Raw genomic sequence first — 27137 nt, 5'->3', positions numbered from 1 at the left:
GACAGTAGAACCGAGGCCGTCACCAAGAAAAGGCCTCCTCGCTCCCTCTCGCTCTCCGGGTAGCGTGTGCTCTGCTTACATCTTCATAAGCTGTCCAGAGTAGCAGCTGTCTCTCCTCAGAAGTCTTTCTTCTCGGAAGTTTTGCTATTAACCTTATTGAAAGATAACTTTTTCTCTCTGTGCAGTTTCCTTGATTTTTAGTAACAGTTGGATCTGAAGGGTTGTTAATGTTACTGGAATAAAACATGTTGGAACAACCATCAATGGGAGCTCATTCTGTGTGAAGGAGGGCTTTTCTCTGACGAGAGGGGTAAATCAGTGGTATTTGTAAAAAGGTATACTCGCCTTGTTTCTTTCATACTGGCTTTCAAAATCAGAGTAGAATTAACAAATTGGATCTTGCTTGTGTGTTTATATTCCCTAGGAGCAAGCACTTCATAATGTTCTAACGCTAATGACATGCTCTAGATGTTTGACCTGGTGTGCTGTAGTGTGCGCTACAAGTAGCCCGAGTAATCGGTCTTACTTTCGGACTTCATTAAAACGCAGTGGACCTTCATTGTGCCCCATGAATTCCTGCTTTTGGCTGATGGCTTCAGTTACCAAAAGGTGAGGTCGAAGGGGTTAGAAAGTGTCTCCTTAGCTTTTAATTTCATATAAGCAGAAGTTGGTTTATCCTGTTTGCTTTTAACCGTCGTGATATTAAGGACATTGTCTCGGTCTCCCTATTTTGTAGAACTAACTGAGGACATGGGAAGTATTCATTGGAAGCTCCACCACTGTTCAGTGAGAGGGTAAGACAGGTAGGCTATTGGGGTTTCAAAGAGGGTTTTTTTTCCTCTGGTGTTTTAATCAAGTGGGCATTAGGAGAAACCAATGAACAACCTACAGGTTTAAAAGGGAGGGGTAAAACTCTGTTGCCACCTAAATACAGTGTGTGACTTGAGTGCTGTAATGATTGTGCTGATCCTGTAGTCGCCACGAGTGGTTAGCACAAAGGCAGCTTCGGTTTCTGATGGAAGGAAAGTAAGGAAGAGAGGGTTTTCTTCTTTTGTTTCAGTGATTGCAATCATGGATGTTCATCACACTTCAGTGCAACAGAAAGAAAATCATCTGAAGCAGAGGCTCAGACTGATTCCTTCTAATTTCTTTCGTAGGTCTTGCCCTTCATAACAGCGGAAAACAAACACAGAGTGTTTGAAGAATATGGCCTGTAGAAGGAAAGGGGCTGTTGTACCCCTGTGAGAGAAAGCAGAGGTAGAAACATGGCTGTTGTCATGCACTGGATGCTACTGAACAGAAAAGAAACAAAGTGGCTTTAGCCTGAGGGATGCCGTGCTGGTAGCCCCAGAAATGCATGATTAAATAAGTGAGTGATTTTGGGGCAGTGACTTTCAAATGACTATAATTAAAAGCCTTTAGAAACTGTTCTTCCCATAGTGGTTGTGCACTCCACGCTTAATCATAAGCAAAAGAGCTGGTTGGCCAGGTGGTTGGTGTGTGTGTGTTTGTTTTTTTATTTTCCAAATAGTTTTATAGCATTCCCTCACTTAAACCCAATAAACGGGGACAACAATTGTGACTTTGATTTTCTGCTTGATCAAGACAGATTACGTAATTGTAGCTGAATTCTGAGCACTTTAGTGTTCTGTGAAAAGTCTGGGACTATGACCATAGTTCTGATTTTTCTGTCTTCTCCCACAGTCTGGAAATTGACAAGTAGAGGGCAGCAAAGTTCTATTTTTTTTAAGTAAAGTTCAAACCATTTTTTATTCAAGTCTTTTTTTTTATCAAGCTAAAGAATGTATTTGTCTGTTTGATGCACTGGTTGATGCTCTTTCTTAATGATTCAAAATTAATATAGAATTTTCAACTAAGAAAAAAATATGTACTAAAATACAAATAAATTTAAAAGAAGCTTGCCTGCAGTCTGGTTAAACTGGTTGTGAAGTAGCTGCAGTACAGGGAAAAAAAATCACTGCAGAAAAATTGAAGGACAGCTTTTCAACATCAATAGTGAGAAACTTGTGCTGGTTTGTGCCAAAATCTATAATTACAGACCGCATGCTGAATTGTATAAATTGAAACAAAATGAAATTGCACACAGATCTCTCCCACTTCACTTAAGGAAGAAAAAATGAAAGGGAGTCTTGCCTGCGGCTCTGGATTGATTTTTGGATAAATGCCCCATCTTTGCCTCATTTATCTTGCAATGTGAAATTATTCATATTACTCAGTGGTGACACTCTATTCCCCTGTGATTCCTTAAGTGTAGTTATGAAATGTTGGCATTGAGTTTGAAATCAGTTACTCCTCCAGCATCAGCTGTAAACAGTTCACAAGAGGAACACGAAAAGTATTAAAGCAAAAATGCAAATATAAGTGGAAGTTAATTATTATGAATTCATCCAAAAGGAAATACCCCATGCAGTACTTTAGCCATTAATAATGAATGTTGATCATTAGTGCAGAAAGTAGAATTTACTTCCTTAAATACATTGGAACATATATTTTATCTTTTAGTGATTATAATGTTGTACTGTTTAGCTAGTAATGCTGCCTGGTACTAGTGTTGCCTGTTACTCTACAATGAGTATGCAATGAGTTTAGGGGATGGTTTGAGCTCAAAGCTGATAATGAAGATCAGGGTCTGAAGCTGGCAACAGTCATGCTTTACTCTGGTGTTCTGTACTGAAACATATCTGCCAAACAAACCCAAATCCCTCTATTTAAATGTTCTGACCCGTTTTCAGAGTTAACTTTGATGTCATGTAGATTTGCCGAAGATGGGGAATTGCCTAAGTACGTAAGCACTTGTGGTGGCTCACCAGCTCTGAAATGTTGAGATTTTGGACAGCCCGATTGAAGCTGTCAGGTTAGGGGTAGTTCCTCTGACTTGGCCTGTTAGCCCCCTCTATGCATCCTTGAAACCCCCACTTTCAACCAGGTGCAGGTTTCTTTCAGTTACACCTCAGGTAGCTGTTAATTTGGCTTCTTTGTTCATAGTGGATTAATAAAATGTGGGGAGAAAGCTTACACAAAATGAAAAAATCCTGTAAGTTTGAAGGTAGTAAACACAAAGATGCTGTCTGTCCTTTGACTGCTTAGTTCAGAGATGGAAAATATTTTCCAAGTTTAACTTGGGAGACAATATTAAGATTCCTCTTAATTTTTAATATTTTTTTCTTATTTTTGCAGGTTTCTGTCAAAGTACTAACACTGTTTTAAACATATTGCATTCATTTTATCTCATGTATGTACTGGGGTGTTCACTGCTGTCAACAGGTGCCCTTTTTGAATGCCATGGAAAGCACATTTTGGCTTCCACATTTTTAGTCTTATTGTGCTTTAGCATTTGGATTGTGTTTTGTTTTCCCTCTTGTTACTTGGTCATTCATTACCTTAGATCTCCATTGTCCTTCCTTTGTATATCATTCCTCTTGCATCTCTCCCAGACAAAATCTTGAAATGCTTAATCTGTCTGAAACTGTGACCCCAAATTATTGCAGGCACTTTGAAATATCTCCTGCTCTATCTAAATCAAGTTTTCAGGTGTGTTACCTTGGACCCCGTCACATCTGGATAAATGAGTCTTAAGTTGTGTCTAGTTAACATTTTTATTTTAGGTTTTAAAGACTCATTGTTTATTTATGGGAACAACTTCGTATAAATAAAAATTTTTTGATAATAAAAATTTTTTGATAATTTTTTATCAAAAATATATACACATGTAAATGCTGTATTGTCACCTGATGATTTACGTGTTAGAGTAGTAAGTATTCAAGTATTGGAATAGGAATAGTGAGTATTTAAGTATTAAAATGTTTATTGCATGTTAACTCCTCGTATAAGTGACAAATATTTGGATCTGCAAAAGAAATCATAAGAAATGTAGTAATTTTGTACATAATGCAGTTATTAAAAAAAAAAACAAATAAAATTCATAAATCAGAAAAATAACAATACCTAATGGGTTTCATTGTAGTATGAAGTTACGGATATCCAAAACTGTAACAGCATAAAGCAGCTCTAAGCCAAATTGGCCATTTTAATTTCTGCATTGTTAACATTTAGGAAATATGATTAACGAATTTTTAATGCATATGTTGTTTATGTTTTGGGTGGATTTCTTTTTTTTCCAGAAGACAGCGAGAAGGTTAAAGCAAGACGTAAAGCATTGCTGCTTTGCATCCAAGGTAGGTCTGAGACACACGTTTTTGTGATCAAATTGTATCATCTAAAAATACGCTGAATTGAAAGGCCGAAACATCCTTTACTATGTAGCATCACAAGAGCATAGCTACTATAATGTGCAAAATATTGCATTTTTCATTGGCAAGCTAAGTCTGTAGTGCTGCTGGTAAAAAACAGATTGACACTTGGTCATTATTTCTTATCAAGGGTGTTTTACTTGTAATGCTATTTGACAGCTATATTCTAGGTCTGACAGCATTGAACCAGCTTAATTCCCACTGAACTGCTCTAAATACGTGGTATTGCAATCAGTTTAACAACCCCTGGAGGCAATAAAATCTCTCCTTTGAACACACACAAGGGGAAGAAATCTAAGATTTATAAAGGGCAGCGAGTATTCAAGATAGGGGCAAAGTTTATGTGTGAGCCTATAATTGATGTTTCCTTTGTTGGAAAAGAAAGCTTGAGGATACTTTAAGAATTAATCTTTAACAAGTTCTAATCTGCACTAACAAGATCTGCTCAAGATGAGTGAGAGAGAGGTATGATACCAAGAGTTTTGTCAGATTCAGCCAACGATGAAAATTCAAAGGTGCTGTGTAGTTCAGGAACACTTTTGAGCAGGTAAGGAAACTTCACAATTAGATGTGAAATCTGCTAGAGCTCTCTGCCGCAGGTGGGTGAGCGCAGAACTTGTAACCTGGGCTGCTTGTTCTCTACCACCTGTCCACGTGAGCGTTCCTATGGCTGCAAGCACTTCCCATTATCTACCGAACATACAGGATAGGTGGGAAGGTACTTTAAGTTTCTCTGCTCCTTTTGCTCTTGCAACATGTAGTTCGGCAGATCAGGCAGTGACAAAATAAGGGTAGATGCTGATGGGCATATTAAATAGTATCTTACCTTCCAAGGGATACCCAGTGCTTTAAAAAAATACTGTATTGGGTATCACCCATCAATAAAATGTGGCTGCCTCTAGGATGAAGGCTGGTGTCTCTCTAAGAGGATACACTGACAGTCAGGATTTAGGAATAGAACATATAAAAAAAATATTACTTAATCATGTTTGGCAAATATCTGTTATATCTTTTACGTTCTACTTTATGTCCAAAAGATATCATGAGGAATTTCTTAAAAGGCAAGTTGCAGAAAGATGATGGCCTTCTCTGGATTAACCAATACTTCTTTCACTGTCCCCTGGGACACAGAGGCCTCTCGTGTCATCATTGCTCCCCTTGGTCTGTTTAATTTATAAGATCTGAAGCAAGGTGTCAGGGTGAAGGCCTGATTGTGGTCCTTGCATAAAGGAAAGGAGTGATTGGGCCAGTGGAGGACACTGACAGGGAAAGAATATGGATTTCTGTACTTCAGTAACTCTCGCAGTCCATCCAGAGTACCGTGCAAAAATATAAACCCTGCCATCATGTAATTTTAGTAAGATACTGTTAACGCCATAGGAATACTTCATTAAGATGTACACAGGAATCTTTTCCTTACGTATGTAGAAAGAGTATTATGGAAAAGGTTTTCAGAGTGTCCCTGGCTTACGTTTGCAGAGCTATACAGTGCGGGGTTAAAGCATAATCGTCTAAGAGAAGTCTCTGTGTTCCAGGTAACCACCTGACCGCTGCTTTTGTACCTGTAAAGCATCAATCGATATGGGGAGCTTGGGAATAGCCTTCCTAGTGAAGGGGTGAAATAGCCGTGTTACCAAAAAGGGCAGGAAATCTCACATTAAGCCTAGTTTGTGAGAAGAGCTCTAAATATGGAGAAAATGAGCACGTTTTCTCTGATACCAGAAAAAGTGGATACTGTCATAACATCGGACTGCGGAATTGTATGTGAGGTGGTATCCACTATTGCTGTACAGGTGGCGGAAACTGGAATGGGTGGCTGTCAGACTTCCCAGGCAAAGATTCAAGCAGTGTGCCGTGGTCCGCGGACAGTGTTCCAGCAGGGACAGCCAGTTCCTGAACGTGCCGATTCCCTGGTACAGTGCTGCCATGGATTGATGCAGACAAGATGAAGTTCTAGTAATTTTCCATCTGATTTTTTTTTTTTTCCCAGAGGTTACAGAAAACTTATCTGAAATAATTTGTCTGTCAAAAATGTTTCCTTCTAGCTCTGGTGTAGAGATGGTCTTGTCTAAGTAATCATGTCCTGTAGCGTTTTTGTTGCAACGGTTGAGATTTGGGGCTGTCAGTCTGCCTCACTACCGATTCATTTTCCTCCAGAAATGAAGGTCGCCTTCTTTTTAAGGGTTATATTAGCTGGCACTCGGATTCCTATACAAATTCAGTCGAGTATTTGTAACGGCAGGACAGATGGTTGCAGGTCTGATGCTGTAATTGTTTGCATTTAATTTTTCTTAATCAGCTATAAGTCTAATAGTCCAGAGAAAGGGCCCTTACAGTGCTACAGAGAGAGGCCACTTCAGTATGTGAGCGATAGCTTCTCTTCTTATCTGGGAAAGGGGAAGAAGCAAAATCCCTCTTGCCTGTGGTGAATAGGTAATTACAAGGCAGTGTTTCTCTATAATTAAACGATATTACAAAGTGCTAGTAAGATGCTACAAACAGCTGGGCATACCTTCTAGGAATATGAAAATTACCTGCGCTCCAGCTAATGTCAATAGAACTCTGAGAGTTTTCGTCAGATGAGAAACTATCAGGTAGGTGTTGATATCTTTTCATGTTCAGTTATGTTTAACAGGTATTGTCAGAAAGTATTGCATTCAAAGGTTTGACTGCATTCCAGCATGCCCTTAGCCACTGTACGGCTTCCATTGGAAAAACCTTCATTTCCTCTACTATAGTTTTTGGTTAGTTAGGGGAGTGCTTTCATTTGGCTCAATGACCCGTTGCTGGGTGTAAGGCTCCCATGTAAGTCCAGCTGTAGAACAGTCCTGATCAAATCATTACCATGATTATCAAATACAGTCCGTAACACAGCTAATTTCATTTGGCAAAACAGGCTACCTATTTGTTTTTGACTCCTTTTTTTTAGTGCTCATATTCTACGTTCTGTGAAGAATTTAGCAGTGTAGTTCTATTCATAAGCCCATTCATTATTATAGAATTTGTGAGATTATTTTCTGCTCTTTATGAAGCATTGCAGATAATAAATAATTGACACCTAGGTGAATCTGTCTTCCATCAAGTGCAGTGCCTTTGCTTTTCAAGTTGTTTTTCTAGTGAAAAAAAAAAAACAAACAACAAAACCAAGAACCCAACAACAAAGACCTTTTAAAATTGGTTGACTCGGTGTTTATTGCCAATAGAGACAAACTTTAAAACTCCTGCCAAACAGGATAGTTTTAAAGACAGAAACTTCACTGTCCCCTTCTCTAATGTTACAGCAGGAGCACGGTTGTCCCTTTCATGCCCAATAGTTTTGCTTTATCCACGCAGCCTACAGGAACAGACTGTCCCTTTCTGCTTGACAGCAAACTGTATGGGCAAAGAGCAACTGTGGTACTGATGTAAAATTTATGGTAAGGTACTTATTTTTATAATGCAACACTTGTGTTATTCCAAAAGATTTTGTAATCTTTTGCTTCGTGCTACTTACGTAGTCAAAAAATGGTGTAAAAAAAAAAAAAAAAAAAAAAAAAAAAAAAGTAGATTTTGAACAGGCTCTTTACTCAATGTGAAGAAGGAAGGTTCTTTCCTGAGTAATTAAAAACAAATTAAGTAGAGGCAATAAATCTTTGTCTCGTACATGAAGGTTTCAGTACAGTGAAATTGCATTTCATTGGTCACAGAATGAATTATAAATGAGACAGTGAATCTAGTGGATCATTTCAAATGACTAATCTTAGTCAACCAGGTAAGCGAAGATGGCTATAAATTGGGTTAATTACTGTAGCTTGAGTTTTAGCTCAACAGCTCTTAATTTCAACTTTCAAAGGCTACACAAACCAATTTTGTACTCTTAGATTATAATGAGCAGTCTTTATTCTTTAATCAGTTCATCCAGTATCTGGCTGTCTACTGTAACATTCCTTTGAAGTCTAGAAAGATCTAACATAATTGAAGAAATGTCGAACTACTTGACTCTCTCTTTTTTTTAATATAAAGGAATTAAACATTAATCAGACTTGTGCATCTCAATTAAGCCAATTAAAATTATCACAGAATGTAGTGCACAGAGCAATAGGTAGCTTTAATGTTTGAATACATTATCAACTTTTACCTAATGTTCCTTATTTAAGATATTTGTTACTCAAAAAGGAAACGCATGCAACCCATTAAAGAATGCTACCATTGTTTAAAAAGTTTGACTAACTTCATTCGCTTAGTGTAATTGCCTACATTTATGCACAAGATATGCTAGAATTTGTTGCATTTAGTTAAAAGTAATACCATGGATTACTTCAGGTCTTCCTACGCCAATCTTATTTCCATATTTTTTTGGTGCTGATTGGGGTTTTTTTGTAAGAAAAATATTATACGCTGTATCTGAATTAATTTCTGTCACAGGGAAGTATGGCTTAGTCTTTACTGGCTGAAGTATATACGCAAAGTCCATATAATTACTAATAATTTGTAACAAGTGTTAATTGATAAACAACTCCCTCTGGTAGCTTAATTAAAGCTGTAGGATAGCAAGGCGATTTACAACTGGGATTGATCTCAATTAGTCAACAAAATCTGTGTAGTCTGTTCAAAGAAGAAGGAGGAAATTTAGCCTAGCGAGGCTTTGGGGATTTTGTCTTGTAGTCTTTTTTTTTTTTTTTTTTTAACAAGAGAAATAAAAATCACAAAGTATAGTAATGTTTTCTGCGGTGATCTATCTACTGTATACTATGCTTATCTTTTACGCAACCCAGCATTTGTTCTCTCATTTGTTTGTTCGTTGTCAGGTTACAGAACAATATTCAAACATTTCTTTTCATTATACACAATGCGATAAAAAAGTCATTTCATACAGAGATGTACATTTTAGAATAACACCCCTAGGAGACCAGAAACGAGAGAATGAAAAACATTTAAAATATGTCAGTTTTTGATCTTACTTAGAGATTTGTTTATAAACTGGCATTATGCAGCCTTAATTAAAAGATAACACAGGAAAGATGGCATTGGGGAATAACTGGGTCTGTGGAAGCACACTGATCTTATAAAGTCAGCTGTGCTGTTTCAGGATTCGCTACTCTTTTATCATTTGGACTGATAGTAAGAATATAATCTATGAGTACTTGAAATTGCCCCTGTGGAATAAAAAAAGTGTCATCTCTGTTTAAACTAGATCACAGACTGGCTGCAAACAGCTGCTGAAACATTAATTAATTTGTTTGCAAATAAATCATGGATATGTACTAGCTGAAAATACTGATATAAACAAGCATGAATGCTGTGCATCTTAGATTACCTATGGATCCCTGGTTTGCCTTTGTGTTTTAAGACAACTTTATATGCACCAGCAAAACCAACACAGAGACCAAATAATCTGGAAGAGCCGAGCCTTCTTATTAAAGTTGTCCTATAGATATATCGATGTGCTGAAATGCAAATCAGTTTCAGTGCTTTAAAAAACACACATCCATTTTACATTTGTGTAGGACTGAACCTCATTTAAGAAAGATTTGTTAATCAAAGAGAATGAAATATTTTGGTGGCGGCAAACGAATGTGGGTTTAACAAGTTTGCAGCTAAAAATACGGCTTGATGATTTCAGCGGTGCAATTCATGTTCCTCTGGATCTCAAATGCTCTTTTGTTGCTGTGCAGCGTTCCTCTATCAATTCTGCTTTACCTGTTATGAAAAACACCTGCTTTTCATATACCATCAAGGATGCTGTTTAATGTCTATGGTTTGTTTAAAGAAACAGGCTAAGCGCTAGCTGTGTAGCTTCACTGACCTGGAGCCCAGGCACGTGTGCCCAAACTTGCACTCGTGACAACACGCGTGCATCCTTGGGGCTGGCCTCATAGCAGTTACGGTGCTTCTCGTTGTAAGGGCAAATCCTTGACTCTTCCCAGCGCTGCCCTGGGCTCTGTGGGCGATAGGCAGAGAGGAGGAAGACGACACCGCAGGCCTTGCCCTCTTGACATGAGCTTTATTTTCAAGAGTGGAAAAAATAAAGGTTAGATTCTGCCAAAGGATGAGACTTGCATATGTAACGTGAACCGTGCAGGGGGGGCCTTCGGATACTAATAACTGACTTCCAAGTGGCAGGCTGCTCTGTTCAAAACAGACGTGTTTGTGGAGGTTGGAGGACACGGCCTGGGAAGACTTCGTGGCCTGAATTCTGCGTCCTCAGAGAATGTTGTCTGCATCACAGAGCTGCTGGGGCTGGCTGTTTTACGTACGTAGCTTTTTCTCTGCTTTTTTAAAAGGTTTTGTTTCGAATCTTTTCTAATGTGGCAGGTTTCTTTTTTAGTCTTTGGAAAACTTAAGTGTTTGCTAACAAGAAAAGCCACACTCTAACATGAAAAAATAGAAAACCTGGGGAAAAAGAAAAACTATTTTATAGAGGACCTAGTGTTGTGACTTGATGGTGGTATGAATTTGATTTCCCTCCTCCTTCTAGGGTCTATATTTTTTGTGCACTAGCTGAATTGTCATCTAAAGGATTCTATTCCAAGGCAGATCCCACTATCCAGATGCTCTTGACAGTGGAGGGATAGGCTTTCCTAAGTTTGGCTGATAATTGTTTGAGCAGTATTGATCTTTGGGTAATGATGCTACATCATGCCTAAAGATCACCTCCTCTGCAGACAGTGCAAGCTCTAGCGTTGGTTCCAAGAGCAGTCTTTGACTTCAGAGAAGGTATTCCTGTAAAGCACTCGGAGCGTACCGTTAGCACCCGGATACCTGCTTCATGCCTACTCTCACCCTTCAAGCTTCAGGTCATTTAGTCTTTGTACTTAACAACGTTTTTGCCCTTTGCTTGGGCTCTCAGAAAGCACTGGGTAGGGCATGAGTTCTTTCCAAGTTCGAAGCCCATTAGGGTTTTTCAGAGGCTAATGTGACCACTCCAGAAAGTATCAGTCATGTTTGTTTACCACCCGTGCCCCAGGGTTCACCCACCAGCTGCTCCAATTTAAGCTCTTCAGCTTCTTGTATTTCCACTAGCCTGGCTCTTCAGTGATAGAGTCTGTCTGGAAGCTTGACTTTCACATGTTTCAGGAAAGAAGGAGAAACTTTTACGTTATTTCCACCATAATACCAGCTTAGCTCTCTTTCCGTGCAAGAGCGGAACTGTTGTATTTTATTTTGTGGAGTGAGGGAGGAAGTGTTCATCCGAATATGCAGGCAGTAACTGCATTGCCTGCAGGCCACTTACCTGAGGCTAGCTCTGTGCTCTTACGAGTTACGTTTTTACATGGAGGATGGTGATGGCTTGGGAAGCCAATTTGAGGTCCTTGGCCTAACTGTTCTGTTAGAGCAGGCATGGAGTCTGTACAAAAAGGTTTCACTGATGGTGCTGTTAGGAGAGATTTTATTAATGCTTCCATATTTCCAACTGGAAACTCTAATGACAGTTGTAACCATCATAGTTTTTGATCAAATTAGGGAGGCATAGATTCTGAGAAAGGTCTTTGTTCCTGTATTCTTCAAGAAAGTTGAATTTTCCTTTTTTTATGGTCTACTTTTGAACTTCTATGTATATACAATCATTTCGGATAAACCTTAAGGCCATTTGTGCTCGTAACAGATAATGAAGTCAGGGGATGAGCAGGGTCTGCGGCACCACTAGCACAGAGAATTTTTACTTGCTTGTCTGGCATTCCTGTTTACCGTACACCATTATAGATTTTTGGTTGTTATGGTGACTGGATTCAGATTTAGTGTCTTCTAATCTAAATATAACATACTGTTTGTGTGATGCAAACTGTTGTGGGGGTGGAATTTTGCCATGTGTTTGTCATTTGAACTCTCCAAGCTCTCGGCCCACTTATAGGATGGGGTCCAACTGTTCAGTTTACCGCGTTATCTTGCCACAGTCCTGAATAAGGGTCCAATGTCTAGCTTACAGGAAGGAGGCTCTGTTTTTACTGTTTCAGATTTTAGCATTTAATGTAAACAAGAAACAGAAACAAGCTACAATATTTTGGGAAAGGACGATACCAGAGTAATAACCATGCAAAAATTCTGCTCACGGGAATGAGTATATCTTCCTTGAGTTCTTCTGGTGCTGAAGCTCCTAGTGCCGGTGGCACTCATTATTGAAGCTTCTTCCCACTCTTTGCTGAAGATGCTTATTGGGCTGCCATATCGTCTCATTCTCTGCAAGGTCATAATTTCAGTTGTGGCACATCTTGTTGTCTTGTCAGAATTGACCCCTCCGTGAGTCTCTCGAGGCTGGTTTGTATTTTGTTGTTTGGTTTTTTGGTTGTGGGTTGATTCTTGGTTCTCTCCCCCACCCCTAACCCCCCCTTATCCCCTTTCTCCTGTTTGAATTGCTATGTGTATGAATCGACTTAAGGAGACTTCAGGCAAAGCTGAAGCAAGAGTTGGGGGTTCTGCCTGGGGGCTTTTCAAGTTACTCTGTGCTGCTGGTTTCTTTGAGAGCTTGGTCACTTCTTTGATCAGCTTTAAAATGCTTTATTTATTTACGTACTTGTTTCCAACCGGTGTCCCCAGCTCTGCTCTCTTTTCCTTCAGGAGCGCAGGAGTCCCTCTGTCAGCACAACCCGCAAGCTGTCTGGGGGCAGGGGACAAGGCGAGGGCTCAGGAACGTGCTGCCAGACCATGAAGAACTGTACTTAGGACCCAAACACAGCCCTCCCTCTGGGTTTGGCTGCTCATTGCAGCTAATTATAATTGTAAATTTGCCCTTAAAATCAGATTCTGTTTAAAGAGCAACTTTTGCCTTGGGGCAGCCTTGTAAGCGGAAAATACTTATCCAAAAAGCAGTTTATTTGGCTTATGATTTCCTGTAATCCCTATATTGTTCTCTAAGATATTTGTATGAGAGTGAAGAGCTGCTTTCCACAGCCCAGCCTCTCCCCTCCTCTTTGTGCCTAATCTTGTGCAGAAACCATTGCCTTTTGTTTTATGGTATCACAGTCAGTTCCCATAGAAATGGCTGGATGCTCCCAACCTTTATGTCTCCGAGCAGAGTCTACCTTTCAAGCCACCACTTCCATAGAGGAGTGGTTGGCTCACATCTCCTCAGGAATTTAGGCTCTTGGTTCTTTCTGTCAGCGTAGGACGATTTAGATAAAATCACTTTGTCTGTGACTACAGCTTATTCTGGGCTAAACGATGAAACATTTTAACGTTGTGGCCGCGCTAGTCAACAAGTTGTTGTGAAGAAGCAAAGAACGGCATTGTGCTTTTAACTGAAGTGTGTCCTGATCACTTGACTGTCTGAAGTCTGGTTCACTATTTGAAATTGGGACAGGGTTATTCGCCCAGTGCTGTGAAGTCCTGTGCTTCTTTACGAGATTTAAATAAATCTGAATTACATGAAGCTATTTGTGTAAAATAGGCCATGGAATAATTGAGTACAGCAGGTGCAACCGCAAGTCCTCCAGCAGGTCTGGAAGACGGGGCTTGAAGCTGCATGGGTTCTAGCTGGGGAATGAGCCACGCAGCTATTGGCACTCATCAAGAGGAAGCAGGAGGAATAACTAAGCTTAGCTAACCCTCCTCATTATCCTATCTGTTCCCGATTCATAAAGAATGAGTTTCTGAATGTTTTGGTTTTTTTTTTTCCTTCAGTTTATATCTTCGGTTCTCCATTACTGAGGTAAAGATCCAACGAATGGTTTCAGGATCAGTCAGAAAAATGAAAGTGCTCAGATTCCAGCACAGGTAATTTGGTATCGGTTTAAGCGTGGTGGATTAAAATTTACGTAAGCTAAAATGAGAATTGCTTATGTAAGCGTGCAAATGGACATAGATGGCAGTTCAGTGCAAGACTTGGATGGAAGCAAACAGAAGAAGTAAAGAAAAACATAATTAAAAAATAAAAAGGCCCCCAGAATGCCTTTATGTTCCAAAATGCCATATGGTCAATTGCTTGGCATCATCTTCCCGAGCATGTTAGCAATACTCTACAGGTTGCTTCACATCAGTGCCCAGGCAGGAGGCAATGGCTGAAGTAGCGTGATGTGAAATAGGGAGCAGCTTGAATGCTTCCATCCACGTGTCAGCACTCAGGCAGCGATGGATTGTCATTGCTTCAGAATCAGGTGGTTGTCTTGGCTCTTGCCTTTCAGTAGGAATTGTTTGGATGTAAGTGATGGGACGATGTTTTAACACTGTCCGTCTTAGTGGGGGTGGCAGAATTTTGGGAAGCATCTGTTAAGGTTTCTTTTTGCTATCTCACTATGTATTTGCGTAATGAATAATTGCCATTCTTGTCACAGGGGCCAAAACATACCTCAAGCTACTTCAGGGTAAGGAGTAAACAAGACTCATAAGTTACGACACATACTCAGAATAATGCAGGGAAACAATGAGGGATATTACTGAAGCAAAACTAATTTTTGTTCTTGTATAACATTCTGACCAGAACAGTGAAGGACATCACAAATCCATTCATTTATTTCAAAATTTGCAAAACAAATCCCTTCTTACACGTAGTATTTGTACAACATGAAATTATTATTCAATAAGTTGACATTTTAAACCTATTACCGCCTAAACCCATCTATTACTGAGCTATTCAGAGCACTAAGTTAACATTTACTAGAACATTCATCCTCACATCATGGGGAGATCAAGCTCAAATCCTTTATTTCATATTCAGATCTTGTTGGGTCAGGATTGAAAACTGCTACCTTTCTGATACTTTACCGAAAAGCCACTCTGAAATCCACAAAAGAATTATTATCAAGTTACTGCAGTTATTCAGCTAGATGTTGACTTTGATATGTCAACTCTCTGATCTTTAATAGAAAATTGATGGTCTTGCCCTGAGGGTCAGTCATATGCATGACCAGGATAGGCCAAGGTTTGCATTAAATTACACCCAGCCTTGCATTCTCATTCTCTGGCAGGCAAAGTCAAACAAAGCCAAATGGATCCCTTGTTAGTTTTGTTTTCTTCATTGTTTTGTGTTGGCATACGGATTTAATTCTGTAATGGGTGACTGCTGGGCACAATCTGCTTTATTGATTTTTCTGGGGAAGGTTTTTGTGAGAGCACCCGGAAGTATAATAACATAAAAGCAACTGGTGCAATTTTTGTTCTTGTTGCAGTATGTGTCTATTATAGCACTTACTCCACAATTGACTGTGTCACAAGAAATCAGGTTAAATCTGTGTTTCCAGAACTTGCTTCCTCCAGCCATGGGCTGAAGTTGTCAATCCCACTGTGGCTTTTTTGGTTCCTATAAATTTTGTACCTGTGGTGACTGCAATGAATCATGCAAACTTTGGCCCTTTTCAGTGCTGTTGGTTGTCAGTTCATACAAAGTCGCATTTTTAACTTGTCAGAGGAAGGAGCGCTGTATGCAAAAACTAGGACATCCATGGTCTGGGACTGCGTTTCGGATCCCAGCTTCTAAAGTGTCGGCTGAAGCCACAGGGGGTTGGGTGAGCTACCGCTCCATGCATAATTTCTTTGATGGCTGCAGATGAATATGTTGTGTGGCAGCAACTAAAGGAAATGAGGGATATGGAATACATTTTCCAATAAAAAAAAAAATAATACCATTCTTCAACTTCTGTTTCCTGGAACTGCTATTACGTAAACACCACATCAAAAATGCCTACAGAGACTTGGATGGCACAGCAGCGTCTTCTGGTCTCTTCTGTAGCTTCCTGCAAGGCACTTAGGTTTACTGTTCAATTCACGCTGTTCAAAAGAATGACAGGTGATGAACATACTTCCTTTTATTTTCAGAATGAAGCAAAATTCTCATACCAAATCATCACAGAAGATGACGGATGAGTTTGGACATATGACTCTCTGGATAATGGCAGCAAAGAAAGTCCCATTCCTTTCTGAGTGGAAGTTGGACGATACAGCGGCCAATAAAGTGGGCTTTATCTGGGCTGCCACATGGGGCGTCTGTGCCTTAACTAGAGGGTCCCTTTCCTCATAGGAAACCTGGAGAGGGTCCTGGATAGAGAGCAATCTTTTTAGAGATCTTGTCATTTTCTAAGTAGGCTGATCACAGGAAGTCTCCATTTACACAACTTGTGTCTATTGTTTGCGCTAATTTGGTGGCAGGGTTGTTTGGTTGGCTGGATTTTTCAAAGCCTTAGCTGGGAGGCAGCCAGCTCTTGCTGAAACGCGATGGGACCCAACATTCAGAAAACCTAACTGATTTAGGAAGGCAAGTCTCATTGACTTTCGGTAGAACTTAAACATGTAAGTCTCTTAAATGCTTCTGAAAATGCCAACCTCGAATTCCAAATATACACGCTGAGCACTTTCACAGAAGCAAACTGTTCACAGTACGTGCTGCGCAACCGAGTTGTTTCACAACAGATGCATATAAGGCATTTAGCTGTTAGAAAAAGGGGTGTCAGACTTCGGATTTGAAGGAGAATGCACAGGCTAATGTGAGTATTAATGCAGCTCTTAATGCCAAGTTAAGAACGTGAGTGAATATATGGGAATGATTTTTAGGAATAGCCCTTGTTACTGCTTTGATGTGAATCTCCTTCATCAAACTCAGAATTAACTTTGCTGAAGTCAATACGCTTTTGCACCCTTGTAAGTGACTGCAGTCAGGCAACCCTCTAACTATATATGCTGTTATAGAGCAAAACATACAGATTATAAATAACATCAGAGGGAGACCGGGTCCACTTTATCTCTGCAGTAATTCTTCTGATATGCTTTGAGTTACATCAGGATAAATTTGGCCCACTGAGATTAGTATAAAAAAGCAGACAGTGTTTCTTAGCTAGAAAGGTGCATATAAATCCCTGTAACTCTAACTTTGATCAGCTTAACGCTCAGCTTTCTGTGCGAATCCTTTACCTTCTCTCTTATTTCAGAGCAGCTAATGCTGGCAAATGCCTATTGGACCTACAAAATTACAGTGCTGTGCAGTGCAGGTGCTGTGAAACTCCCAGAGCGTGGAAGTGATGCTCAGATCAAACTGTCTTTCTCCTCCTCCTCGTGTATGAAATTGTGCGGACGACTCCTTCAAATCTCTCTTTCATTTTAGAGCCTGATCCTGTGACCCACTGATCCCTCTCATCTCCCTTTAAAGCTAATGAGAGTCCAAAGTGCTCATCGCCATGCATGGTGCAGGATTAGGCCCTTAATTATCCTTCGAAATAGTCATTCCCTTCTGGGTGGTGAAACGGTGGCGTTATCAGCCTTACCTGGTGATGGTAATATCTCTTCATGTTTGTCTAAGAGGCCTAGCTATAGATCTCGCTTTGTCAAGACAAGGAAAATTTCTGTCCCCACACCCCACCCCCCCTGCCCCCGCAACATCGTACACATTATACAGCAACGTATGGCACCAGCCAGTTTTCGTTTTGTCCCTTAGGAAAGAAAAGATTGTATCCACTCTTTAAAATAGCTCATCATTTAATACTTTTCTGTATAATTAGGAAATGATGTTCATCTGACAAAGTACATTCATTAAATAATTTCAAAATAAGCCAGAGGCATTGTTTAAACCTAGTGTCAACATAAACTGTAAAAAAATGTGCAGAATAGTTAAATTTTAGCCAAAAGTGTGTGTTAATGGAGCAGGCACACTAAATGTTTTTTCTGCGTTTTAAGGCATCGAACTATCTTTTAGTGCAAGTTCTGCCTCACAGCCAGATCTGGCCCCTTCTTCACCCTAGCCCTTTCATCTCCCTTTGTTCCATGTCTATGCTGAGACTGAGATTTTCCCACCTCTCTCCGTCTTACTGTGGCTCTGAAAGATGATTGCCTTCCGGTGAAGCCCTTTCCCCTTCTTCTGTACCCAAGCTCCATGTTCAATGAACATCAAAAAGCCTTATCATACCCTGATGGTTTAAATCTTTAAACAGAGAGTAACAGCCTGAGTACATCCAGACCCCTCACATCCTATAGTCTTGTCACTATGTGTTCCTGCAACAATTACCAGGAGAGGGAGGCTGCGGAGTGAATCAAGTAGCGTGTGTTGTCTCCCTGGACTCCATGCTGATGCTCTGATCAGGACTTCAGCAAAATTCTGTTTGAAATGAGAATAGACTAATTTTCATCAGACTCTTCTCAGAGGAATCCCATGTGGGCTAGCATGCCAAGGGTCATCATTAGAAAACTGCCTTCAAAAGAGCTGAGGTTTCTTGTGGCAAAGCTTTCTCCCTTTACTAAATTTATAAACATTTATGTAAAAATGTATACATTAATTGTTCAGCTTCCTTGTATGCCTGCGAAGTAATGCCCAAAAACATACTCGAAGAAATACACTTGTAAAAATAGCCCAAGTAAGGACAAAAATGTCCTCATTTTGACTGAAAATTCAGAATACTGTGATCAAAGGATGCTGTAACTCCCAGCTGTTCAAAGGGACTTATATTAAAAAAAAATCAGATGTGACCAAGAATAGAAAATAACTCATTAAGAGCTTAACTAGATGATGACAGGTGAAGCCATCAGTTCCTTAAACAGTGTAACGTTTTTCTAAGCAGTTTCTGCTACTTTTCTTTTTTTTTTCCCCCTGGAATCAATTTATACTTTCTAGAAATAATTATGAGATCAAGTAAAGTTTGTCTGCCACGGAAAATAAACATACACAAGCCACTGGGCTGTGGAGTAATTAAGACATCACTTACTGCATTTGCATTTTTGTAAGCATAGAAAAAATATTGAATTTATTTTACACTTCCCATTTATCAGTTTTCTTCTGAAGTAGTTGCTGTTCTTAAAAGGCAAAAGAAAGGTAATGGGAACTCTATAAGAAGAAGAACGATCCCTGGAAGTTTAAGCCTTCAGACATAAAGAAAAGGTCTTTTCTCTGTCTTTTGAGACTTACAAGCAATGAATAGTAGGTGGATATGATTCTCTCCCCGTTTTTATAGCTATTGTTTAGCTACTACAGTGTTTGTAAAATACATTAAAAAATCTTTATAATTCTCTTAAGCATCTTAAATCCCTTTTCACTTTCCCCAGGCAAAACCTGATTCACTTGCATGTTTTTGGGCTCTGACCTTCACAATGCTGATCTCCCAACAGTAGTAGCCAGTTTCTTATTCTTTAAGTGCTGGAGGAATCATGAAAAATTCAGACACTGGGTTTCCCTGAGACCAATCTGGTGGCTTTGTCTTTGTGCTAACTGCTGCTTTCTATGCATCATTCAAAAGGTACATACTGTTGTCAGCCCCTGAACTGCTACTTGGTGTTAAACATGAATATTTGTAGCTTAGCAAGGGACTAAATTTAAAAAAATTAATATTTGACAACCTTTGAGAAGGCATTACTGGCATGAAACTATACGAATGAAAGACTGTATTTGTGAAAAATGAAAACTTTCTTCACTGGGGCAATTCTAAACATTATGAGATTTGTTTTGAAATAGCTCTGATTGCTGAACTTTCTTCTGGATACACAGATTATGATCGTACCGAAGAAAATACTACAGCAGAGTTGTTTTTTCCTGTGTACTGCAGGGGGAAAATTCATTCTGTGCATGTGCCACTAATCCTGGCTGACCAGAAAGCAGAGAAAGATGGTGTATGGCTTATTCCAGCTACACATCAGAGATACATCCAATGGTAAAATTGCCTTTTTCCACATTTCTTAATTAGAAATAGAATCGGCTGCAACTAATAGAATCTCTTATTAGTAACAGAAAGAATTGCTAGCTCTCTAGTTCAAGTGGCATATCTGCATAACTTATAGCCTTAAGAGCTTATAGAGTCACTCTCACTCCTGGCAGAATGCCTTTTACTCTCCCATATTAATGAGTTGTTCTAAATTTAGTCTACTGTGACAAACTAATATTAATACAGTATTTTATGGCCCAGAGCATTGTTAATGCATAAGAATGAAACACTAAATCAAAGGAAGGGGAAAGGAGGCAAGATTACTTAGTATGATTGTCAAGATATAAGATAATCCAACTATGTAGATATTAAGACTTAAATATAATACTCTGCTTATAGATTTATATTATGTGAAACATTTTCTATTATTTTAAATCCTTGCAGTATTAGTTTCCTATTTTCAAGGGTTTATAACTCGGCCATAAAAATTCGCTCTGGGCTGAAACTTGGCATACAAGGTCTTAACCTGGGAGCATTTTTTTAAGTAAATTTTCAAACAAATCTGTATTTGCCTTTGGTAAAAGTGGGACAACAGTCAACATACGGCTATGGGCTTTGAAAACTTTTATTTTCATGACAGGTCTCACAATAGAATGGGGAGTAATAAGCCAAGCAGCGAAGAGCCTGTGATGGCATTTAATTGCTCTTTTTGTGTTATTTTACTTTTTTTTTTTAATTGCAAAATATTAACAGAACAACATATTTGACAGGCAGTGGCTCTTAGATGTCAGAGCTTCTTCCACTGAAATCAAGGGGAGTTTTGTCATTGTTTGAAGGGGAAGTAGGATTGGGTACTTTGCTTGGTAGCTATTTTATAGCGATGATTTTGATATCTTAGTATTTACCTAAATAGGTATTTGTATGGCTATTATTTAGATATCCTTTTGCAGGAGATAAAGACTTTATGAGGGTTTTTTATATGACTTAAATAGCTGTGTATTATAAACACGCACATGTGTACGTATGTACAAATACATTTCATCCGCGCAACCTAAAGCCACGTCTGAATAGGGTTGATCCATATACATGTGTGAATTTAGAAGAAAAGCACGAGACCTGAACTGATGGGAGGAGCTGTGAACTGTGCCAAGCGTGTACGACGCCTGCCAGAATGCTGTCCGTTGTGAGGCGTATCACGGATTTCCATTGAAAACAGCAGGCAACAGACAGCAGCTGAGCAGATGTGGAAGCATCAGGTCAGCAATGAATTGTACAAAGCGCAAGTAGACATTTGCCATTACTGAAAATCCGCCATATATGAGGAGGAGTAATAAAGTCTTTTGGCTGGCTAATGGCTCAATGGATTTATTTTTTTTTCCCCAAACAAAACAAACTTTGGAAATGGTATACAAAAAGTAATTTTTGATTTATTTGATCTCTGACCCAAATATTTGGGAGATAGAATTTAACCCCTCATTTGACTCTTTGTTCTCAGATTCGCATGGATTAGGAAGTTTTATCTGTTGTGTTTACCGGAATGAACAGATTATTGAGGGACTCTTGAGTAGACTCAAAACTCGAAAGACCTGGGATGTGCAGTTCAGGTGCACAGCAGGTCTTGGAAGAAGACAGTTCTCTCAACCTCATCTGCGTCATGCTGCAGAGCTGACAGGATGGAAGTCGTCTTTGTGCGGTTGGAGAAATGTTCCATTTGACACTCTTCTCAAGGAAATGTTTAGAAAAAATGAATCTACTTTGTGGCCGCTGGTGTGAATTTAACCCCCTGTTTGTTAGACTGCGTCCCGTGCTGTTGTGAGCTGCTCCTTTGAAACATGCAAAGCACCTGAATGGTTGGTTGTGGGATAGGAACTTCTCTGTGAAGTCGATTAGTGTTTCTGTGAGTAGTGGCATAACTTGCAATTGGTGTCATTCAGAAAGAAGAAAATCTCTCTAACTCCAGTGAAGTTTCTGTGGATAGGGAGATTACGGAATCAGCAGGTGTCTAGCTAGCACAGAAGCCCAGCACAAACTAGGTTTTTAATTTTTGTGCCAGCCAGATAAGAAACAAAGTGTGCAGAGAAGAGCAGAGGAATGAGGAACCCGTGCTCTTCAGCTCTTTCTGCAGCTCTCCACGCTCTAGAAGGAGGGTGGGTATTGGAGTTGGGTGCGTGGTTCTGCCCAGGGCCCCGCTGTCAAACTAATGACAATAAGTTTCATGGTGGTGGCAGATCCATGCCTGGCTGGGCAGGGGGGACGGCAGAAGTGCAAGTTGCACAGCTCGGGTAACAGAGAGAGCAGTGGTAGGGGGCTGTAGCTCGCTGGAGGCAGATTTTAACGAGCTCCTTCACAAACTGGGCAGAATCATTTCCAGCACAGTGCTTGTTTCAGCACTGATTCAGTCTCCGTAAGACCCCTACATGTTCACAGAGAACCACAGGCTAGAATCTATCTAAAACTAATGTAATTTGGAATAAAATCACAGGAACTGGCACTAAGGGATTAGCTGCCTTGCATATCGTGTTGCTGAAGTTATAGCGAGCCACTAAGGTGGGTAAGATGCAGCCAGGGCTGGTTGCATCCCATCCCATAGCGTTGAGTCTTTCTGCAGCAGCAAAGCCCTGTTTATTCAGGTTTGCTTCATTGTGCAGGATGCCGGTACTTTCCATGTTACGCAAATTATGGAGTTCATTAATCTTCATATACCATAATTAAGTCTGTTTAAGTCTACAGTGTGTTCTATGGATTCCTGTTAGTGGGTGTTTGGGGAGCAATGGATCAGCGTTTTCCTTGCTCTCCCTGCCGGTACCAGGTCTTTACCAAGCAGAGCTAATGATCCATCCAGCCAACTTTGTCCCTTGAATCCTGGTCATGTACATGTTCGCTGGAGAGTGAGCAAACTGCCGTTTTGGGGATGGATTGTTACTGAAAACTGTCCTGTTGTATAGAAGTCAGGATGAAAGGAAGGCAAATACAATCTTTTGTCAGAACTGAAAATGATTCCTACACTTGCTTTGCACTCTTATAGAAACATAAAATAGATCATTGGCATTTTCTGTATTTGGATAGTATTTTGGTCTATCTTTTACCTCCTGCTGGCTTTAATTCCAGTCATGCAGCTGTGTTCCTGCATACTCGTGTGAAAAATCCTGTCAACGGAGTCATGTCAAATGTCTAAGGACTGAGTGGCCCGTCCGGGTTATGAGTGAGCAATCACTGTCAGTGAAGCATTTCTGCGTAGCACCTTTAACAGCTATTGATGTTATTGATGCATGATATAAAGCCCTGCTTGTGACACACCTAGAGGGTAATTTTACATGGTAGTGATTTATATTCTGCACAAAATAATCTCAACCAAAACTTAAATTTTCCATTTTCTTAAATATCATCCTCTCCCTTTTTCTCCCAGTTTTGGTGGTGTTTTTTTGTTGTGGTTTTTTGTTTGTTTGTTTTTGGTTTTTTTACCACTTCTGGCTTTTTTAGGTGTAGTTATGAAGATAAAACCAAAGGAGTCAGAGCAGCGGTTTAAAACGTGCTCTGGCACCATGCATCTCTGTTGCATAGTGTTTCATTTGAGAAACTTGAAAGGAGACTATTTTTTAAGAGGTAAGTGTTAAGCATGTTCTAAAAGTGAGGCTTCTCAAAGCTGTATGAGGGTAGCCACCCAGAACTGGATGCCCTTAGATTTGCAGGCTCTTGTGAAGTCTTGCCGTTCTTCGGCATTGTTTTCCTTTGCAGTGAAAATCTTCAGGCCTGTGGAAGAGCTCCCACTTCGGGTAGTGTAGAAGAAAAAAGAAAATCCAGCAGCTGTCAAGATCTGGCTATTTCCCATGCACAGAGTGCTGATACCTCCCATCTTACGAATCGATATGTTACTAAGATGGATTGAAGGATGAAGCCTCAAACTAATTCACATGACTGCCTACTCGCTGTAGTGGGCAGAATATCTATTTGGTAGCAGTAACTGTAAAAGTAATTTTTAATGCTTTATGTTTTATTTCATATACCTTTAATCAAACGTAAATGTTTTATTTTTCAAGAAAATACTGGGGGGCACAACCTTAAAGAAATGTTTCCTTATGACCCCGTTACACACAGCCTTTTGGACTGCAGTGATAAGTGGTGAGTTATTCTTTTATTGCTGAAAGAACTTGTTTAGCATATGCAATATGCAAAAGGAGGAAAGCTGAGCGTTAGAGCGAATTACCAGTGTGCACTTACAAGAAAATTATCCCATGAAAAACAAACCCCTCTACTTAAATGCTACTCATAAACTATAAGGCAACTAATTCTACCTTAATGGGTGAAATTGCTACTTGATGGAGAAATAAAACCAATACTATTAAAATATTGAGCCAGTGTAAACATTAACAGGTTAGAATCTATTAAATGCATGCTATTGTGGGAGCAGGAAACGCTTAGTTTGTGTTGGTTGTTTTAATTGTACCTGTGGTTTATGAGAATTTCCATGCTTTTTTTCCCCGAGTCTGTTTATCAGAGCGGCTCTTTCCATCAATGAGTAAGAAACAGGAGCTTAAATTTTGTGTAAGCAAGTGAAGCACGGGAGATATCCCTTTCATGGGAAAAGGAGAGAGAAGAGTATGAATCAAGCATGGTGGCAGACATTTTCCACTGCTCTCTTCATCCCTTACACACTTTGAGGTATTTATACAATGCCATTGAACTCTGTTACCTTGCAGGCTAATTTAACGTTCAGGAGTTAATTCCGAATAGGCTACCTGTATGATGATGGAGAGTCTCAAGAATGGTGAAACATATCATTAAAACTTGAGCATACAAAATTTGCATCTCTAATAGAGGTTTACAATATGGAAAGATGCTGGAGATGTGAAGGATATGGAATACATTGTAGTGACTAGATGGACTGAATTCAGACAGTTATAAAATGGTAGGGGGGGAAAACAGCACTGGCAAAAATACAACAACGTAAGAATTGCTACTAATGATCCAGACACCTCATTTGACTCCTTTGTCTCAGTTGGTATGTACCAATAGAGTCAAATCTGTTATTTTAGGTAAGTTTTTTGTTTAGACCATACAGCTCTTCTGGTCGGTGCATGTTCCTCGGAAAGCCGTCTGCTCACTAGAGGGCAGCATTTGATAAAATGTTTAAAAGCGGCCTTTTCCACAGAAGCGTAGAAAATGCATGCAGATCACTTCAATAACACTTTTAACAGTGTTCTTTGACATATGTTTCCAGTTCTGTTTGTAGGGCTAGAACCTGGAACATTGTTTGGCTCGATGAGACTTTCTGAAAGAGTTTTAAGCATTTATTCCACTAATAAATGTAACTTGGCTTTAGATGGATATATTATTTCAGGTTTGTAGAAATTACACCCTGCAGCCTCTGTCTTCTATCCTTACCCTTTTAAATGTACATAAATTAATATTTTAAATTCTTATATTATTGTAAAAGAATAAAACATGAATAGGTTCACTTGTCTATTAGCCCTTCTTTTTTATTTTTTTTTCTATTACTACTGCTTGTCAAGCAGTCCTGTCAGCGGTATTACTTTATTCAGCAAAAGTCTCAGTTGCTGCAGTCTCAGTAGGCCTGTATGGCCGGGCACCTGTGGAGTCCCATCATGGTACTAGAGGCAAAACCTTCTCTTATGCTGGTGTTGGTTGCTTGATGGTAGCTGGTTTTCAATGCCTTTCCAGGGTTTCCAGCCATCATGGACAGGCCAACAGCTCCACGCAGCCTCCTCGCGGCCAGGGATGCAGATGGCCAGGAGACAGCCCACCTGGCCTGATGGACCAGACAGGAACCCTTGAAGAGGTGTGATTTGGCATTTAGAGTTAGATAAGCAGGTATTTTCCGATTCGTCGCTACTAGCCAAGAAACGCCATTTTGCTTCTCTGAACTAGGTGCGTCAAATGAAAAGTGACTCCTGCCACCAAGCATTAAGGATCTATCTGAGGAGACTACGTCACCCTTGGCTTTCTCCCTCATTGTGGGGGAGGGAGAGATTGTTAAAAACGGCAGTTTAACTGACCTAAGATTTGAAATGCCTTCTGGAGGTGCACATCCTCTAAAGAAAGCATTTGAGTAATGAGACATCTAATTTGTATGTGTCTAAAACTAAGTGGCATAACCTGGACTCCACAGCCACGTGTGTCACTTTTAACAGTGATTCCAGTGCATTTCCCTGGCGCGTAAGAAGAAAATAGGACTAGGGTTTGTACTGGAACCATTACGTGTACTGGGAAACGCTCTGGTGGTTTAGCAGATTTCACTTTCTTACCAGGTTAAGCAGCGTTGACTTAGGTGAACTCTTTGTAAATGACATCTTTGCTGGGATTGCCAGCTGCGTGGGCAAGGTGAAAGCTGGATCTTGAGGATACGTGTACTCGTCCTGCAGCAAACATGCCAAGGACACACCCAGCTCGGAAGCTGAGCTGCGGTTAATCACGTTGCACCTCTCTTAGTTCAGACACTGGCTGCCAAATGGGTGAAATCCTTATTTCCTATTTTGAGCTGTTAGCCTCCAGTACTGACTGCGGCTTTATGGCTAAGGATATTCCTGCGTAGTTAGCAAAACAGAAGGATTAATTTGGATGACAGGAGATGTATAAATGGAACATCTTTATCATTATCTTTAGAATTACATCTTTCACATGTCAGGTAAATCCAGGAGGCAGTTAAACATTTTCCCTCTGTGACATTATCGCAAATGTCATTTGGTGCTTCAAGACTATTTAAGCAAAATAAATCCACCAGCCAAGCTGGAGAGTGATGTTTGTATCATCGTATATATGTTATTTTTTGCTGGAATAGATTGTCACAAGCTAAACTTTATTCAGGCCTCCAAGGCAAATCAATCAGTATGTTTTTGGTTTTGTTTTTCTAATTGTTGTTCAATCTCTCTCTTAATGTGTGCCTGTTTGTCTTGAAGCTTTGCAGGTGTGTGAGCTGACAACTGGTTTGAATATGTTTGGGGAACTCTCCTGATTTACGCACAGTGTAGGATACCTGCTTCTTCTGTCCTAATTGCATGTTTCTATCTAGTGAAGTGATGCCTTTGCTCAAGACACGCTGCTATAAAGGAAGAGGAAGGAACCATCTGTGACAGCCCTGGTAACTATAACTTCCTGGGATCATTCAACAAAACCTTCAGTCCCTTTTTGTATGTCCTGACTGGTTAAACTATTGCTGGCTGGCGAGTGAAACACTGCAGCGCCACTGAAGAGCACAGTCAACTCTGTATGGTCTTCATCCAACAGTAGAAAGAAAACAAACCATTTGCTCTACACTTTAATCTCGGTAAGAGCGTACAAGAATGACTGTTTCATGGTGCTAGGAGAGATCAGTTTCTACATA

The 27137-nt window shown here is 39.8% G+C and overlaps 1 long non-coding RNA gene across 1 annotated transcript; it reads left to right on the top strand.

The window, feature by feature from the left end:
* Nucleotides 1-33: 33 nt before the first annotated feature.
* LOC128913551 (uncharacterized) lies at nucleotides 34-21125 on the top strand. The gene is made up of 6 exons (XR_008468001.1): nucleotides 34-609; nucleotides 737-803; nucleotides 1158-1369; nucleotides 4143-4196; nucleotides 19703-19807; nucleotides 20870-21125. It is a non-coding gene; the product is annotated as an uncharacterized LOC128913551 (long non-coding RNA).
* The last annotated feature ends 6012 nt before the right edge of the window (nucleotides 21126-27137 follow it).

Source organism: Rissa tridactyla, chromosome 8 (assembly GCF_028500815.1).
Source record: "Rissa tridactyla isolate bRisTri1 chromosome 8, bRisTri1.patW.cur.20221130, whole genome shotgun sequence".
Lineage (NCBI taxonomy): Eukaryota > Metazoa > Chordata > Aves > Charadriiformes > Laridae > Rissa > Rissa tridactyla.
The sequence above is the reverse complement of the archived record's forward strand: the minus strand, read 5'-3'. Positions and strand labels throughout refer to the sequence as shown.